The sequence below is a fragment of the Argopecten irradians genome, chromosome 6 (assembly GCF_041381155.1).
Source record: "Argopecten irradians isolate NY chromosome 6, Ai_NY, whole genome shotgun sequence".
NCBI classification, from domain to species: Eukaryota; Metazoa; Mollusca; class Bivalvia; order Pectinida; family Pectinidae; genus Argopecten; species Argopecten irradians.
Window position 1 is genome coordinate 47,011,893 of NC_091139.1, and position 15,227 is coordinate 47,027,119.

Sequence of the window (15,227 nt, forward strand, 5' to 3'; positions counted from 1 at the left end):
ATTATGATCATTTCAGACGGAAAACCACTGAACATTATGATCCTTTCAGACGGAAAACCACTGAACATTATGATCATTTCAGACGGAAAACCACTGAACATTATGATCATTTCAGACGGAAAACCACTGAACATTATGATCATTTCAGACGGAAAACCACTGAACATTATGATCATTTCAGACGGAAAACCACTGAACATTATGATCATTTCAGACGGAAAACCACAGAACATTATGATCAATTCATAGACGAAAAAACCTCTGAACATTATGATCATTTCAGACGGAAAACCTCTGAACATTATGATCATTTCAGACGGAAAACCACTGAACATTATGATCATTTCAGACTGAAAACCACTGAACATTATGATCATTTCAGATTGAAAACCACTGAACATTATGATCATTTCAGACTGAAAACCACTGAACATTATGATCATTTCAGACGGAAAACCACTGAACATTATGATCAATTCATAGACGGAAAACCTCTGAACATTATGATCATTTCAGACGGAAAACCTCTGAACATTATGATCATTTCAGACGGAAAACCACTGAACATTATGATCATTTCAGACGGAAAACCACTGAACATTATGATCATTTCAGACGGAAAACCACTGAACATTATGATCATTTCAGACTGAAAACCACTGAACATTATGATCATTTCAGACGGAAAACCTCTGAACATTATGATCATTTCAGACGGAAAACCACTGAACATTATGATCATTTCAGACGGAAAACCACTGAACATTATGATCATTTCAGACGGAAAACCACTGAACATTATGATCATTTCAGACGGAAAACCACTGAACATTATGATCATTTCAGACGGAAAACCACTGAAACATTATGATCAATTCATAGACGGAAAACCTCTGAACATTATGATCATTTCAGACGGAAAACCTCTGAACATTATGATCATTTTAGACGGAAAACCACTGAACATTATGATCATTTCAGACTGAAAACCACTGAACATTATGATCAATTCAGACGGAAAACCATCGAACAGTATGATTATTTCAGACGGAAAACCACTGAACATTATGATCATTTCAGACGGAAAACCACTGAACATTATGATCATTTCAGACGGAAAATCACTGAACATTATGATCATTTCAGACGGAAAACCACTGAACATTATGATCATTTCAGACGGAAAACCACTGAACATTATGATCATTTCAGACTGAAAACCACTGAACATTATGATCATTTCTGACGGAAAACCTCTGAACATTATGATTATTTCAGACGGAAAACCACTGAACATTATGATCATTTCTGACGGAAAACCTCTGAACATTATGATCATTTCAGACGGAAAACCACAGAACATTATTCAATTCATAGACAGGAAACCTCTGAACATTATTCAATTCATAGACGGAAAACCTCTGAACATTATGATCATTTCAGACGGAAAACCTCTGAACATTATGATCATTTCAGACGGAAAACCACTGAACATTATATGATCATTTCAGACGGAAAACCACTGAACATTATGATCATTTCAGACGGAAAACCACTGAACATTATGATCATTTCAGACTGAAAACCACTGAACATTATGATCATTTCAGACGGAAAACCATCGAACAGTATGATTATTTTAGACGGAAAACCACTGAACATTATGATCATTTCAGACTGAAAACCACTGAACATTATGATCCTTTCAGACGGAAAACCATCGAACAGTATGATTATTTCAGACGGAAAACCACTGAACATTATGATCATTTCAGACGGAAAACCTCTGAACATTATGATCATTTCAGATGGAAAACCACTGAACATTATGATCATTTCTGACGGAAAACCACTGAACATTATGATCATTTCAGACTGAAAACCACTGAACATTATGATCATTTCAGACGGAAAACCACAGAACATTATGATCCTTTCAGACGGAAAACCATCGAACAGTATGATTATTTCAGACGGAAAACCACTGAACATTATGATCATTTCTGACGGAAAACCACAGAACATTATTCAATTCATAGACGGAAAACCTCTGAACATTATGATCATTTCAGACGGAAAACCACTGAACATTATGATCATTTCAGACGGAAAACCACTGAAAATTATGGTCATTTCAGACGGAAAACCATCGAACATTATGGTCCTTCCAGACAGAAAACCACTGAATATTATGATCATTTCAGGAAGAAAACCACTGAACAATATGATCATTTCAGACGGAAAACCACTGAACATTATAATCATATCAGACGGAAAACCTCTGAACATTAGGATAATTTCAGACAGAAAACACTGAATATTATGATCATTTCAGACGGAAAACTACTGAACATTATGATCATTTCGCTATGTTCAATATTTCACAATTTGTAAACTATAGCAGACTATATAACATACGAGTTGTTTTGTAAATTTATTTCAACTAAGAATATAATTATATTAAGTTTCATATTATATAAAATGTATTTTACATTAATGAGTATAAATTGCAATGGATATGTTTTTCATTCATAAAATGTTTATTAACAAATCAGAAAGGGTTGCGGAGTAGATGAATAGATTTTTAAATGTTGACCACAAAAATGTTCCATACATAAAAAAAACCTCCCAGTTAAGAAACGTTTCTTTATCACACTCTGTTTTCGAGCTGTTCACAGTAAAGAAAGATTTACATCCTGTAGTAAAACTAGGCATGTTTTTGTGGGTAAAACAACTTCCTAAATCCACGGAGATGTTATCACAGCTATTTAGGCTCGGCGTACGCTGGACGACGATGTGTTCACACAAATGCATCTTTCATCACTACATTCTGATGTTTAGGGGAGTATCTGTCACTCGCCCTCCAAATCAAACCCTTTTTGTATTTCAGTGGATGAAAAGCCTGTCAGAAAAATCTTACAACAGAGGCTGAGTGTTCAGTGAGATACTGAGGGATGTATGATGTATGCCTAGTAATGGCAGTATACCATTATGATATATAAACCCTATACGCACGTTACAACCACATGAGCTTTTTTACGTTTAAAATAACTTGCTGACAGCTAGGAAGAATTATTGTGAAAATGCTAGCTATATTGAGTCTTTTATTTATAGATGAAAAACCAATCCTAACCTTAAATATCGTTAATTCAAAATATGAATGTCTGTCCTTGTTAGACTTAAGACGTGCGTCATTATGCACCATGGCAACAGGGTAGGTTTTTCTTCAATTGGAATGACAACAGGAAGTTATATATAATTTTTATCAATCACAAATAAAGATTGAAGTTTCTTTTATTACAACGTCAGCTGAACGTGTTATCATTCCGCGTGGACTTCCGGCATGTTAATCACTGAGTATTTACCGGAAAGGATGGAAAGGTAGAAAACATACTTTTCACTAAAGATACTGTCCATGTAAAAAAGTAACATTTTCTAGGCCAATGTGCAGTGGATATTGTCGTAACGATGGACAAAAAAAACAAAAACAAAAAAAAACAATAGGCGTATTCGTGTAGTATATAATTGTCTACATATGAGTTAATATTTATATATCGGACGTAAGAAAAAAATATATGTGTGCGCCACAGAGATATGTTTTAGTGTTAGACGTGATCTACAATGGGTTGTGATTGGTGCTGACAAGGTCACGTGTATAACAAACACAATACAAAAATGTTTTCTATTTTTGATGTTTCTATAACAATAATGTACAAGCAATTAACATATACTGAAACAATGAGAAAAGTGTTCTCGAGGCTTTAGACACATTAAGTATACTCAAATATTAAGATTGATAAGGATGCACATATCACTAGAATGCATGAGCTACGGGAGGGGAAACGTCCTCTAACGATACCAGTAATCATCTCTCATTGCAGTGTGGAACCACGTGACACAAAGAGAAACACGTGCTATATTTTATCTTACACGGATATCTGCATCACTCAATCTTACGTGTAGTACTTTCCTTCTTCGGAAATTTTCACGCAACTTCTGGAAAATCATCCTTGGAATACATTTACATTAGAAACATATACAGTAAACACTGCATTAAGCGAGTGCAGGAATACAATGTTCAAAAATGGTAAAATAAACAATCTTGCCATCATTCACCACAATTATCATATAACTAAGTTGCTCCTGTTGGCTTCGTTGTGACTATAATGTTCGAAGAATATTTAGGAGTACTATTAAGTCCTTGTATCAATAGCAATGCCATTTATTTTTTGAAGTCTTTGTCATTAAACCACATTTAAGGTTTGTGTCATTACACCACACTTAAGGTTTGTATTGGGATCATTTTCAACAGACTGGAGTGGTATATTTCATGAAACATTCAGCCTTCACATAACGTAACAACTAGACACTCATATCGCCGATCGGAAAAGAAAAAAAAGTTGTCGGTATGAGAAGTCGGAGACATTCCCTGAGAAATTGCTAAGTGATTGAAGTAAGCTTGACATCCGCCATGTTGTCAGTGTACTTTATGGGACTTTTACATGATATGATATTTAGCCAGGACGGATCGCGTCAATATTTATCATCGGACGTTCAAACATGTCTGCAATGTTCCATAAAAACATGTATGTATATAGCCGGACAGGGTGTATTTCTTACTGTGAAATGTGATCAGGATATTGAATCTCAGATGGGCGATATTGGTCGGTCCACACTCAGCTGTAATTGATTGACGTCAGGAATAAATGTCATCCTCATAAAGTACAGACCATACGACCGGTGTATTACGTAAGACAATAATATCAACTATTAACTCATAAAATAAACGGTAAGCAATACTGGGAAATACTGAAGAAACAGGCTCAGTGTAGAAAAACAACGAATATATGATTCGTTTTAAATTTTCAGGGTTGCTGAAGGAGTTACGGAATAACAAATGCTTTGATTGTGGAAAAAGTGGGAAATTCCCAATTCTGTATTTAAATTCACTATCTGGATTAGTAATGTTTTAATAAAAAGTTAAGTATAACTGTTTTGTTATTACTTAAATATTTTGAATTTTAAAGAAATCAAGAAATGAAATTTAGTCCGATTTCGGTCTTTGTTGAGTTGTTTGAGTCGTGATGATAGATAACGTGTTGGTATCAAAGCAAGTGTGTTTATCTATCTGTTCCACTCTCTGTAATATTCCTGTTAATGAATATATATTACCATCATTTATCTGTACTTTTCACGATTAAAATAAAACTTAGTGAACTTGAGAACGTCAATGAACAAACATGCCGAAGTCATGAGTTTTTAGCAGAATATTAGACAGCTGTTAGTACTAAGTCGGCGACCCTAAACCATTTACCATACTGTCTCAACCTTTGAACTGTTTAATCAGTCAGGATGATGGTCATCATTCAGGCAGGTCGACATTTATTATCGTTTTTAAATGTCTATTGTATTGTCGATATGTTCTACAGACGAATCTATCCTTTGTTCATCTGGACAGTGTCCAATAGTTTTATAAACAGATGTGCTGATTTATTTAGCTTTTCACGGGCTTTGTAGCCAACGGTCACTATCTAAACCTCGCATTCCAAATATAAACTTATCTCAATAATCTTAAATCGATAGTATGATCATACACGAAGGAACATAATGTACAATGTAGCTTTCGAACCAACCCATTGATTTACAAATACCAGGAGACATCGTAAATAACTTTAGTTTTCGTGGCTCTTTCGTTCATGACGACTTTTTAATCTAGTTCAGTTCACTGAGGTTTTGGCTTTACATATTAATAAAGTCATTTTGTGCCTTTTAACTTAATGACTTCCAATCGTCCACAGAATAAGCAAAATTTATTGAAATAAAAAAAAAATCCAGTTATTAAGCATCAACTGTGGCAGTATGTAGTGTAGCGTACGTTACATCTTACAACCATGCACATCGATGATTGACTAGGTGGTCAAAATATTTTTATTTCAAGAGTATGTTCAAAATATAATGACAGATTTGCACAATATCATTGAAATGAAAATCAACCATGAGTATCAAAAGAGTCGTGTCATAATACACGTCACAATGGTAACGGAAAATCAGATCACCAAGTCATATAAAACAATTAATGGTCGCGGCTGATCAGGTCATCAAGTCATATCGAACAAAAGTCACGGATGATCTGGTCGCCAAGTCATGTTAAACAATGGTCACGGATGATGGGGTCATCAAGTCATATCTAACAATAGTCACGGATGATCAGGTCATTAAGCCATATCAAACAATGGTCACGGATGATCGGGTCATCAAGCCATATCAAACAATGGTCACGGATGATTGGGTCATCAAGTCATATTAAACAATGGTCACGGATGATCGGGTCATCAAGTCATGTCAAACAATGGTCACCAATGATTGGGTCATCAAGTCATATCTAACAATGGTCACGGATGATCGGGTAATCACGTCATATCACACAATGGTCACGGATGATCAGGTCACTTAGCAGTAGCAAACAATGGTCATAGATGATCGGGTGATCAAGACTTACCTATCAATGGCCATAGGTGATTAAGCCTATTACACAAATCAGACTCCCGTCACGGACGATGACGACCCACTGAACACTTCAATATAAATGTATTTGTATTGACATGAACAATACACGTCATGGATGATTTCAAAGACTTTATTTATCATAACATCAGGGCGTTATAATTGACCAATTACGTTAAATTAACAGTACAGTTGGTATCGCTTATATACTATAGTATTAACATAATTAATGTTTCTGTGTAAGTTTCAACGCCGACGAAAAAAGAAAATGAATTAATAAATAGATCTTCAACATAGGCAGAGATAGGAGGATGAACTTCATGTTCACCGTCCGCTGATACACTAGTCAAGACAGATGCTAGACGGTTTGTGGAGATCTTCTCTTTAATTGTGATGTAGTGTAATTGTGTAGTGACAATCGACAAGCCGTTATTTGTCCCCTGGCAGTTGAGACATGCCTATGGTGATGCTGATGGAGTTTTACGATTGTGTAGATCAGTAAGTAACACGCTGTACAAATAAATTCTCTCTGAACTTACACGTACGAAGTGTAGTCAAGGCATAATTCGCATTAGGGACAGTCAGTGTAACGAAATTTTCGTGTTTTATGTGTCGCTCTTCTGTTGAGACTTTACCATGCCGCAGTGGACCAAGGATAGCTAGGTGTCACAGAACAATATCTAATAACCGGCCCCTACAGTAAACCTATAACCGCATTAATAGAAATAAACAAAGAATTTAGGATAAAATGTCAAATTTACAAAGCGATGTTTCTAGCCTGTTTAATGAATATGGCTGGAGTATAAAATGTCCAAGTGTTCCGTTTTATCTGATGAAATATTTATCATTATACGGAAGATGATTTTATTTTTCCGAGATACATTGACGCCGTTTTATTTCCTTTGGTTACCTTCATGGCGCAGTGCGACATATCTGCTTATTTCACCTAGTTATACTGAAAGTTTTATCACTAATGTATAAAGATATAATGGAATATGTAGTTAGATAGTGCATAAACTTTATTGCTTTGCTTTTATTTTCAATGTAAAATTAAGATATCTTTAATTAATGTTAATTCAAAATTTGTTTGTGAAACTATTATTATTGTGTAACCTTTGCGAACAAAACTTAAGATATTGAAAAGCCTTAATTAAAATCCTGTATAGCTTGAACACATTATTTAGATGACTTTTTATAACCGCCAAGAAACCTTCACATTGACAAGTTTTAAAAGTCATTCCTGATTTAAATGATATAACTAGTCACTCCTGTTAATGTCGCCAGTGGTTTTATTCTTCATCAGTTCTTTTTCAGTTTTGCTCACAAAAGTAGTACATTAAATCTCACATTTAAGATCATTTTAATAATATTATTATTATCTATAAAAAGTCAGTTAATTTCATATTAGGTAACATCATCATATATGATCTAATAAGTTCTAAGGTTGGTAGGTGACAAATATAGCTTTAAACTGATTTTGTGTTATTGACTATCGTTATCTTCATCCTTAGCCGGAGATAAGGGAATGCAAATGTTTGATATTGACATGCCGATTGTCAGTTTCCGTTTATACACAATATCATAATGCATCAACACTAATCAAATTAACATATGACAATACCTGTAGTAAAAATAAATAGTACTATGTAACGATATATTTGTTTTAAGTTATACAAATATCTGCTTGTATCTGTCCAAATAGATACATGTACATTATATTTGCAGTCTTTACATATGAACATCATGTTCCCGCTCTGATTAGGTCAAAGGAAGATACCCTGTATACGGTTAATGGCGACTGGCTGACTTGTGACAAAGTATTGGTTTTAGTCAGTGACACTCTCTAATACAAACAAAGGCAATGAGAATAAACTTTAAATTGAGAAATACGTATGTAAAAAATATTATAAAAATAATAAAATGTAAAGCGTTATCCACAAGCAGTTCGACTGTATGAATATCACTGATTTATCAATTTCATAAAAAAATGGCTATAATTACTTCTCTTCTTTAATTAATATCTACAATACGGCATGAATTGTAATTCAACACTACAAAATAAAGATTTAGCTAGATGAATATCATCGGCTTCCTCATAGTATTTGGGTATAAATAGTCATGATACAATAACAGACAATGATTTACAGTATACAACAAATTCTCATAGTTCTTGCTATAATAATAGTTGATATATAAAGCGATAGTAGATGTTCCGCTACATTGTATAACGTAACATTTAGTAAGGTGTTAAGTGTATATCTGGATATCGGTTAGAATTAGCTCTGTACTGAAATCACAACTTATTTATTCCTCAGTCCAAAACAATGTCTTTATAACCACAAAGAAGGAATCGATTTTGCAGAAATGGAACAATTATAATGCCAATGTCAGTCTGATAAAGATATTTTGAGATTTGGAATGGATTACTTGACTGTTTCATTTTCATAAATTTGATATAGGGGGAAATTATATACAAACTATTAAACAACTGTCTGAATGTGAATCCAAACAAAACCTCGCAAGAATGATAAAAACAATAAGAAATCTCCATGGACAGTACAATCCAATTATACCTCGACTAAAATGCTTATTAAAGCAATACTACTCGGCAAGGTTCAGTATGTTTGTACAGAGAGGTTAAAAGGGCTGGCCAGATGACCTTTGGTTCGCTCTTTACCTTCCTGTTTAAGATGGCGGTGTCGTGGTACTGTCGCCGATGTTGTTAAAAGCATGTCTATGAAAAATAACGTCTGGATTTGTGAGTACAGATTACATAACTGACAACACACACATGGTTGGCCCGGAGATAACAGTCTAGCTTATTGATTTCCTATAGACCAGGAGGGCAGATCTGTGTTATGTCACCAAAACAATACTATGTAGCAATTAATAATACTTCATCTGCGGGGATTTTAAAATGAAATTACGTTTTTTAGAATGTTACATTTGATGTGTTGCAGGTAAAAAGTTTTGTCGATTGCAAATATTGATGAATAAACCTCATAATTATATAAATCAAATTTTGTAAGAAGACAGTTCTAAGTGACCTATTTTGAAACAATTCTAAAACTGACTTGTTGAATACCTAAAAACTAAAAAGACAATAGATAAGACCAGCTTTACTATAGAACGTAATATCTGCCGAAAAGATTGCGATTTTGACGTGGATTTAAATTCCCAATATGGCGGCATACAGGGTTCATGACGTTTCGACGTCCCCATGTCACAAATTTAAATACATTTATTTCAAACTTTTGATCGCTACACTTTTATGATGTCTCCATACTTTATACTTTTATCAGTATTTCCCCCAAACATGGTTAAGGAAAGGGAGCTGGTTTTAAATATTTGAAGGTTTCTAGATTACTCATTAATGATTTTTAGTCACAAAATATGTTACTTGGCATAATATATAGTTTTGTAGTATTTAAATTGGGAAATCATTTGTCAATAGTATTTTTCAGTTATTAAAAGTTTTAAAAATATTTTTAGCAATGAAGTTCGAGTGTATGTCTCCCTTGGGTCATGGTACATAAACTGCATAAACATCCTGCTTAGCAGGCATGTATACTCGTCTGACAGTTGTTAACATATATAATACATGATGGTGCATGCCTATTCCACTGGATACACCTTGCAGTAATCGTTCCCTCTGTAAATTGTATTTGGTTGGATTATCAATACCTGTTCTGGCGTTGGTATTGACCAGCCTGTGTTACATTTAAAACACATTGACAGAAATATCTAACCTATCTAATCATAATTCAATTACCACAGATTGGTTTTTTGTCATTGAAATCAATTTTGTATCTAATCCACCATCAGACTATTGGTATTTATAAATTGATAGACGCTTGCTTTGTCCGGTAACGAAATACCACTATTGGATAGGCGTTTGCTTTCACACATCACACATCTTATACGATCAATGACGTTTCGTAATGTGTCGTTTCTGTTCACCAACAATAGAAATAACTTGTATACCGGAAACTAAGTCTTCAGGGTTCTTTATAAAGTCTTCTTAGATCCCTCCCTCCAGTTTTTACCGTTAACCTTCACAGGTCGAATACAAATTTCATCTGCTTTTTTTATACATTTTCATATTATAGAAAGTTACTACTGTACACTCCCACAAAGATTGTATCAACGGACATGGATTTGACATTGACATGAATGTTTTCGTAAACAAAGTATTTTTATTAAGGTATATCTAGAAGCAGTTATCAATTTCCATTTACACTAAAACTAACAGAAAAGAAACAAGTTCTTATTTTATTTAGGATATTTTAAAGGTACCAGCACTAAAATGACATGGACAGAAAAACATGGACACGTCTCATGGAAATTGTATGCCCATTTCGTTCTGTGTTGTAAAAACAAATATCTCTCCACATGAGTTTCATTAAAATGAGACTTCTTTGCATTGATGCACGATACTTTTCTCTTCAAATAATCAACTGTTAAATAAGTTTTCTTATTGAATCTTTTAAGGCCTGTGAAACAGCATTATATGAGCAATCCGTTTCTATTGGAGAGGAACGACTGGCTTGTATGTTGTCTTCATTGAGAAATACTATAAAACTGCAAGAGCTTCACTCTTACAAGATACAACACAAATATCCACACACCACAACACGTTACACACACGGGAGGCTGTCCATAAATAGCTAACCATAGGTCGTCAATTTAATAAACCAAACAAAGCTAATCAATAACGCAGTAGCCGCTTTCTCTCCCGAAACATCTGGATCTACTGCTGTTGTACAGAATTCTTTGTACTTTATTAGCCAGTATGAAGTTTGAGTTTAGATGGTGGTTTGCATTAGTTGATCGGTTGTTATAAAACCCAACTTTATCATTTTCGTGTTTCCCTTATGATAAATGTATTATCAAGTATTCGATTAATATAGACACAAATATCGTTGCATCCACAAACCTTATCTATCAAAATCACTTTAAAACATTACGTTGGTCATACATATAATACTTCTTTTCCGGAGTTGAAATTGGATCCAAATCTTTTAAATTACTTATACTATTTTGTAATCAGAAGGCAGATGAATGAAGATGATAGTAGATGTTATTTACCAACCTCTGCTTCGGTTAATAAACATTTCACATAATCGTTATATCTTCTGTGTTGAGTATGCGGCAATTAAAGACAAACTTCTTTACTTAACAAGCATTTATTAAACAAAGCAAATCATATGTACCCGATACTACCAATAAACCATGCATTTAACGACAGTTGCTCTTCACAACATGTTAAAGTAGTGGCTCGAATATAATTGGGTTAAAGTTACTGTAACATTGAGGGAAATTACGAACGCTGATGTTGGTCCCTTCTGGTCTGTATTCGTTCCAGAATATGTTATAAAGACCCTACAAATAAATTAATAAAAACTATTGTATAAGTTGTAGAATACTTGATTATATAATCCATATATCAAAGCTATTCTACAACCGAAATTATTAATTATAGATCATTCACAGATGTATCAATTAATAAAAGTATCTGAATCAATTCATTTTAAAACATTTACTATAAATATAACACTTACCTTGACAATGGGTCAAGGGTTTAGTAGAAGTAGTAATATTCACGTCCGTCTGGTCTTCAGTAAAATTCCCTTTTCTTTTCCCCGCCAAACTGCGGACAAAGACAATGACCACAAATAAAAACAGAAACGAAACAATACAAGGACACGAACATTGACTACTTCACACAGATAAACTGGACATACGTACACAGGTATACAAAGCTAGTGACAAACAAAACGAAATAGTAAAAACCACCCTAAATCCCTGATTACTGCTGCGAAATAGTAAAAACCACCCTAAATCCCTGATTACTGCTGCTAGATATAATAGTATATAAATACATAATAGGTGGTGGTACCATGTTTCCCAGACATATAGATATCAGGACATGCTATTCACTGTTAGTGATCCTTCCAGCCATCGTACTAAAGTACACGTCGTCTGGATGATGTCAGAAATGGACATGAGTTGTCGCCCCTGGCACATTTGTACTATCTGTTCTCCTCGCCCATCTTCCTAACGTAATCAATGAAGACTCTATTAAGATTTTATTGTTACATAAAATACAATGGACGGGGAAATTGACCATAACCAATTATTGTAATCAAATATATTTGGTTAATAGGTTTTATTACTCTTTTGTGTCGGCGGTTAGAAATATACTGACAAAATAGTAAAATAGGGTCATTTGACTCCGAGTAATACCCAGTTGGGTTTTTTGCTTTCAAAAACATCTGTAACAACGGTAAGATTAACTACACCGCTACACCAGGCAATTCATCGCTTTCCCAAATATCTGGTACTGTACGTGAAAACAACTACTCGTCGTTTGCCTTTTCGATATACTAATAAACCTTTGTGTCGGTGTTGTAACTAATAAACCTTTGTGTCAGTGGTCGTCTAATATGACTAGGTCTAAACTTTCCCATGAACGTGATAAGATATTCTAAGCTAATGTAAATGTTGTGTTGGAATTCTACTTATATTATTACCATAGTTACCTTTATCAAAACAGTTTGTGTACATGATTTGTTGTTAATAGGGCGATTAGGTGTGTGTAAATATATCCCGGCTGCGTAAAACCTTTTGAATCTGACACATGTGAATATAGATAGATGGGTTTTCTTTATTTCCTCATTTCGGAGATTGCAATATCTATTTTACATTTATGCTATAAAAAACCGTTATTCAGTTCAAAGGTCAGAAATCAAATATTCAAAGTAAAGAATTCATTTGTACAATCAGTGATGGAATTATGTCACCATCGTTTACCATCATCATTTCTCATCTACCATAATCAAGGGGAATATCCCTCTGGTTTCCAAGTAGGAAATAACATTGCTTTTTCTCCGGACGATGGTCGAGTTTTATATATTCTATAACTTCTAAAAAGTTAACGATGAGGTCTGATATTTTATCACGACACAGTGCAGGACCCTGGAAAGAAAGTGCTTAGTAATGTTTCCTGAATGTTTCCCATATAGTCTGGTGGTTATGATAAACAAGTCTCGGTAACCATACTGGAGTAGGACCACGGGTAGAGTGAATGCTGTCGTACGTTTTGAGCACAATCGAAATATCCATAGCGTCCACCATTTATTGAAGTAGTCCTCTTCCACTACTCTCGTGGCAAAGGTTCGCCATAAATTGCGAGTAAGACAAAAACCATCATAAACAAAGTCAAATAGAATTGATACTACATTTAGTCTATGCGCGGTTGCGAATATGTCACGAGTAAAGCTTTACGCGAGGATTATCTTGTTTCCGAATATGAGTTCGGGATGTGTTTAGACATCAAAAGACAAAGTCTGTTTCTGAAGATTACCCGTTTATTGAGTGAGAGAAAAACCTACAAAAGACAAGACAAACATTCAAACACAACCGAACTCACCGACCGAGAACATCCTAGTCAACTTACCAGACTTGACATAAAACGGCGAGATTTTATAGCCCCCGTTTGGATAAGTTACATTGTAGAAAGGAAAGAAAGCTATGGAAGTGACGTAAATTAGGGTAAAGCAGTACAGGTTTAAAGAATGTCGAGTTCATGTCAAAGCCACGTCGGACGGTTCGTCCACGTTCCACAGTACATAAACACTGGGTAATTACGTAAACAAGTCGCACATGTATATAGCATAACGTACACAACTGGCCTGTACATGTATATATACAATGTATGACCTGGATCACATATATTCCAGCATTGTACAGTATTAGGCATGCACATACATTGGTAAATAGTCACTTCATTCTATCGTTATTACTTCCATGAACTTGAATTTGAAACAACCTGATCAGATGCGTTAGTGTACGACAGTGGCACTTAAAGTTGTCCAATCACTTCTGTTCTCCGTTAAGATATGGGAGGTGTACGAGTGATTTAGATGTTTGACATTCTGCGACATACATACTAATCTTCTTCTCTCTCAGAAAATAGGGACTCGTGAGAGTCATTTTTCAGATACTGGCATTAGGTTTGACTTTTTTCCGAAGTTTTCCTAAACAGAAGATGATATGTTGTATATAGGGTTTCGATTTCGCTTTTATGTTAACCATGCTTGTATGGAGCAATTCCTCTAAGAATATATTCTATGGGGCGCGCCCCATATTTACACTCATACGACTTTTTATTTATATTTTATGCAATAAAATCGAAGTTGTAAAGTGACGTTATTATTCAATAAAAGTCTGTCATAAGTGGTAGGAGCTTACCCAATTGAACAGACAAGGACGACTCTTCACATATGGTAAAATTATATTCATCCGCGAAATAAAGTTCAATAATTTAGTGTAAAATATACATGACAAACAAAGTAAAATTCATAGATAATTTTATCTAATCAGATCAGATATTAAATATGCATTTCCTTTTTAAGTAAAAGTTAATATATAGCGTAGTTCCATAAAGTATTTGTACTCGACCACATGTAAGAACGAAGCTGACGCACGCTTACACACTAGAGTTTGCCGATGTTTTCAAAACACCGATGTTCAAGTAGCTCAATGTGTGTTTGAGATTTTTATCTGACTTGACGATATTACATCTTTGCGACAATGTGATTTAGAAATCTACGGTAGATTCATCGATATACGGAACACCTTCACTTTTGTTCGATGGATACACTGTATTTGTGGTGACGCGTAACTGTCAACACGCGGATTACTAACGGTGCATACTTTAT

The 15,227-nt window shown here is 34.5% G+C and overlaps 1 long non-coding RNA gene across 1 annotated transcript; it reads right to left on the bottom strand.

Moving 5' to 3' along the window:
- Nucleotides 1-11,722: 11,722 nt before the first annotated feature.
- Nucleotides 11,723-14,071, bottom strand: LOC138326369 (uncharacterized). The gene is made up of 3 exons (XR_011208898.1): nucleotides 13,964-14,071; nucleotides 12,066-12,154; nucleotides 11,723-11,886 (listed from the first exon to the last, which is right to left on the bottom strand). It is a non-coding gene; the product is annotated as an uncharacterized lncRNA (long non-coding RNA).
- Between the last annotated feature and the right edge of the window lie 1,156 nt (nucleotides 14,072-15,227).